General features: G+C 35.8%; 1 pseudogene; it reads right to left on the minus strand.

Moving 5' to 3' along the window:
* Positions 1-998: 998 nt before the first annotated feature.
* Positions 999-3,755, minus strand: LOC128210911 (uncharacterized; annotated as a pseudogene).
* Between the last annotated feature and the right edge of the window lie 2,256 nt (positions 3,756-6,011).

A 6,011-nucleotide genomic window follows, 5' to 3' on the forward strand; every position in this document is an offset into this window, starting at 1 on the left:
CCAAGAATCATACATGTATTAGTGATTTTATTAACACCAATATGCTTCCTACAGAAATCGTTTTGTACATATTCAATCTTAGGACAGAATGTATAGTCCCAAATCTGGGACCCATAACAAAGAATAGGTTTTATCATAGTGTCAAACATTTCAAACAGTTCTTTTGTTGGAAAATAACCAAAAGGTTTCTGGTAATGTTTAATAGCAAAAATAGCTTTTTGAGCTTAGCTGCTAGTTTGTCTTGTGCTGGCGTCCATGACAACTGTGAACAGTATACCCATGTATTTATAAACAGATGTTGTTTTTATATTTATGCCACGAAAGAGCCATTTCTCATTATTTTGTAAAGGACCACCATTTCTAAAAATAATAAACAATTATTTCAGTCTTGTCAAGATTGACCTCCATACCGGTATTTAAACAAAAACTATCTATTACGTTTAATTGTTGTTGCAATTTAAAAACCGTTTCTGCACAATTAGCTACATCATCTTCAAACATAAGGCAAATAATATTTGGCATGTCATTAGTAATGAAAATCCCAGAACCACAATTTTCTCGTAAAAGGGCTGATAACTCATTAATGAATAGGACAAAAATTGTCGAACTTGACTTGTCTCCTTGTCTTGTACCGACATTACATGGGAACAAGTTTGTTGCACCATCTGGTGTTTTAACACATGAATTTAAATCGTGATACATAGCTTTAAGAACTCTTAAAAAATTACCATGTATACCTATATTTTGGAGTAATTGAAACATTTTAACGTGGTTTATTTTGTCAAAAGCCTTATGAAAGTCTACATATAAACAGTAGAAGCGCCCTCCCTATTTTGATAGATATTTTTGCACCATGGCTTGTAAACAGAATAGGTTATCAACTGTCGAGTAATTACGAAGAAACCCAGCTTGACATTCATCAACTTTATGGCTGTCTTCAGCCCAATTATATAGCCTTTTATTAATGGCACCTGAAAATATTTTGTACATTGTATTTGTTATAGATATCCCCCTGTAGTTCTCTGGTACAGTGTTGGGTCCAGATTTGTACACAGGACATATGATACTTTGCCCCCAAGACTCAGGAAAAATGCCAGTCGACAAAATTCTATTAAATAAGTGTAACAAAAAAGGTCCTATATATCAGAACAAGTGTATTTATAAAACTCGGAAGGGATTCCATCTAATCCACAGCTTTTATTATTAACAAGATTAGAAGTAGCAAGTTCTATCTCATTTAAGGTAAACGGATCGTTAAGTGGGCTAGCACTATGATCAATTGAATTGTGAATATGTTCAGTCTTGGGATCAACTAACATGGCATTATTGTCATATAGTAAACTTTTGAAATAATCAAACCACTCATTTGGAGAGATACTACACACAGTCTTTGGTTTCTTAATACCAAGTTTCAGTTGTTTCCAAAAAGAGTTGGGATTAGGACTGTTTACAAGGTTTATCTGTTTCTACGTTGATAGTCGTACTGTTTTACACTGCAACAGGTCTTAAACGCATTGCGTTTATCTTTGTATATTCTTAAGTCATTCATATTATTTGAACAGGGAAAGTAAGCGTAAAGCAGAATTTTTGTGTTGGTTTAAGGTGTTACACTCGTCATCCCACCACAGAGGTTGATCAGACATGTATTTTGCTCTAAATTTCATACATTCCCATGCTTCATAATATAGTTCTGTTAACTTGTTTATATATTGGTTAACACCCTCATTCAAAGACTGTAATATTTCACGTTTGTGCAATTGTAGTAAATGCCGGACATTGTTAGCAGAAATATCCTTAAACGTTACTCCACCAACAGTATGTTTCTGTTTTCGTTCTACTAATACTACTACTTATATCATCTAGCAGTTCTCTTCTTTGTAACATATCTTTCGCCTTAAATTTCAATTTACATGAGATAGGAAAATGATCAGATTCGTCCTTATTTAAGACTGAACAAGAGCTGTCACAGTATGTGACGAATGCCCCCGATTGTGACATTGACCTATGAACAAGGTCAGTACATGAAAAGTTGATCTTGCCTTTACGTGTCAAATACATATGGCAAGTTATTTTAAATTGCCTCTAAACATAAAAAAATACCACCCATACTTGACAACCGACACTGTCATGTCCTTATAAGCAGCATTCCATTGTGAATAAACACTAAGTGTGACCTTGAACTTAGAGATAGGGACATGGGTCTGTCATTTGACACGTCATCTTGGTATGTGGAACACATGTGGCAAGTTATTTTAAAATCTGTCCATACAAGGGAAAGTTACAGCCCGGACACGACAACTTATACTCTATGTCCTTATATGCAGCACTCCATTGTGAATAAACACCCAAGTGTGACCTTGACCTTAGAGGTAGGGACACAGGTCTTGCAAGCGACACGTCGTCTTGGTATGTGAAACACATGTGGCAAGTTATTTTAAAATCTGTCCATACAAGGGAAAGTTACAGCCCGGGCATGACAACTTATACTCTATGTCCTTATATGCAGCACTCCATTGTGAATAAACACTAAGTGTGACCTTGACCTAAGAGGTAGGGACACGGGTCGTGCACGCGACACGTCGGCTTGGTATGTGGAACACATGTGGAAAGTTATTTTAAAATCTGTCATTACAAGGGAAGGTTACAGCCCGGACAAGACAACCTATACTCTATGTCCTATATGCAGCACTCCATTGTGAATAAACACTAAGTTTGACCTTGACCTTAGAGGTAGGGGCACGGGTCTTGCATGCGACACGTCGTCTTGGTATGTGGAACACATGTGGCAAATTATTTTAAAATCTGTCCATACAAGGGAAAGTTACAGCCCGGACGCGACAACCTATACTCTATGTCCTATATGCAGCACTCCATTGTGAATAAAGACTAAGTGTGACCTTGACCTTTGAGGTACGGACACGGGTTTTGCACGCGACAAGTAGTCTTGGTATGTGGAACACAAATGGCAAGTTATTTTAAAATCTGTCCATACAAGGGAAAGTTACAGCCCGGACACGACAACCTATACTATATGTCCTATATGCAGCACTCCATTGTGAATAAACACTAAGTTTGACCTTGACCTTAGAGGTACAGACAGACGGACGGTGCGATTTAAATATGTCCACGTTCGGGGGCATAAAAATCCGTAACATATGAAAAAAAAACAGAAGAGGCTATCATATAATCAACGGTACTAACTCCGTCGTTTGAAAAGCAAGTATATTCTCCCCGTATAATACTATATCACCTGGGAATCTTCCATTGAATAATAGATGCACATCAAAAATACAGCAAAAGTTCACTAATGTTTTACCATAATTGTTCCCTCGAATAATAGCTTTGTTGTTTCGTGGAATTTCAAAATTACTTCCCTCGTATTCTACGTCACCAAATATAAAGTCAAGATTATGGTTTGGAATAAAATCTAAAAAGTCTCTCGTACATGAATTAAAATCCCCGGACAAAAACAATAAAGTATCCGGATAATCAAGCTTTATGGTTTCAAAATGGTCAAACAATTGTAAAATACCATTTTTCTCAGTCATTCGATTATAGTATGTGGATCCTTCAGGCGAAATATATGTGAAGTACATAATAACATCTTTATAATCATGCAATAAAGACAAATTTATATGTAATACAACACAATCATTATAATGCGTATATATACGTTTAATAATATTCAACTTATACAGAGCACTACTTATAAAAACGCTAATTCCCCCACTGTTTCGTATAGCATTTTCGGTCATTGTTCTAATACAATCAAAGTGAAAATGTGACTCTATGAAATTATCAAATTCGCCCTTAGTTTTACTCCAAGTTTCACAAATGCAAATAATGTCAAATGAGCTTAAAAAATTCTTCAATGAAATATTTTCACAGTGTTTGTTTAGCCCAGCAATGTTCCACATTACAATGTTTATATTCGTGGATCAATATGAGTAGTCATTTGGTATGGCTCGGCCAAATCCCTACTCGGTTGACACATCGGAGAGTAAGTCCTCTCCTGGGGTTTCCGTCTCATCGCTGATTGGTACATTCTCACCAACTGGTATACCATGTGCTCCTATGTAACAACACTCGTGCTGACTTTGGACCAATCGTCTCCTCTCGCCGTCATTGTTTATGTGGCCACGTGTTGTTAGAGCATGTGGTGGCTGATCACGCACTCTGTATTGAGCTTGTTTACCTATCAGAATAATGCGATCACTACTGTCATCGTATTTGAAAATAGAGTCATTGACAAATAATTTGTCAAATCTGATCGATGCATAGTTGCCTTGTTGGCGTTCATATATCATTTTTCACCGAGTATTCGTCTATGCCTCTTCACTCGGTCACTATATATATTATAATCCTGATGTACAGAGTTTGGGGGATTTGGCATACCTTTAAAGACATTGTTTGTCCTGTTTATAATACATTGACAGTCTTTAAATCTGGTGAAGCGTGCAATTATTGTACATAAACTCGCATCCTGTGATTTTACCCTATACGCCCTGTCTATGTCTAAAATGTATTGACTTCAAATTAATACACATGTAATGGTTATTGAAGGAGAAATATATAACTATCATATGTCTGTCACTTCTTCTTTAAAACATGATGTAACGCCTGAAGAGAGGGAGATAGATTTGTTTTATTCCTCAAAATATGGTGAGATTTGTTTTATTCCTCAAAATATGGTGTGATAACAGATATTCGCAAATGGGCTTAAAGAATGTTTCATAATAAACATTCAACAAAGATGTGAAAATATATGACAAACCTGTCATTAAAAAATGCATCAAAGCGTCGTCAGTTCATTAATACAAGAAACATTTTCTACTTCAATAAATTAATTTATTTCAAATGAAATAAAATCTTTTCAGTACCTTATATCGCACTCTACCAGTAACAAGCACTGTCGTAAGATAGCCCGCTCGGCTACGCCGCTTTGACTAAGAAGTGAATACAATAATGATGTAAAAGGTGCCTGTCAAAAGCAATAAAACAATCAAATTTAAAAGTGAACAAGAATCAGATTTTTAAAGATAGGCAGAAGAGATTCAGTTTCAACTGCTTTCGTCTATTTTTGTAACAGCTGTGACCTTGATCCTAAGGGCCCCAAACACAATTACATGAAAGTCCTCCATAAACTCTTCCTATATATATCAAGTTACAACTGTCGGGGACCAAAAAACATTCTCAGGAAAAGGTCTCAACAAACTCTTCCTATATACCAAGTTTGGTCATAATGTGTAGACAGGCCCTTTAACTCAAGTTATTCAATTATGTAACCAACCCTTTTTCTATTAATAGTAACCTTCACCTCCTAGGGGTCTCAGATGCATTCCTATAAAAGTCCAACATAAACTCTTAGTAACAACCAAGTTTGGTCATTTTATGTCAAACCTAGATAGAGTTATGCTATACATAAGCACTGTGGGGGAACAGACAAAGGATAATCCCGACATATCTCAAAAAGTGATAAATCGGTAAGCGTTTGATTTTGACACATGAAAAGTTTTCTATAATTCTTTTATTTTATGGTTATATATTTATCAAAATCGAAGTGTTTCAAATAACTTGAACCTGTGCACTAATTATGACTATGAAGGAAATGTGTCACCTCCTTTGTATAATAGTCCAATTCCTGCAGAAAGTTGCATGAGCGCATGAGTTGCATGTGTAAGATATCAATATGATATGTTTTGTTGTTACGGAGATATTCATTTCTTTTGATGCCCTGGCAGTGTACTGGGGATAGATGAAGCCAATAAAAAACTGCCCAGGAGATAGCTATTAAGTGGACGGAGAATAATAACGATGCAATTAGAATAATAAGACTGTTATAATGATGACAGGCATTTACCTGTAGCGAGCTCAATTATTTGATGTTGTCCATATCGGGGGATGAGAGCAAAAAGAATGTTGCTGTTTTTTGTATCTGTATGCACTTATAACTGAATCATAAATATAGATAAGTTAACCATGACATGTTTTTCACAAGCGTCTACGTTTCG

This window comes from Mya arenaria, chromosome 12, assembly GCF_026914265.1.
Source record: "Mya arenaria isolate MELC-2E11 chromosome 12, ASM2691426v1".
NCBI lineage: Eukaryota > Metazoa > Mollusca > Bivalvia > Myida > Myidae > Mya > Mya arenaria.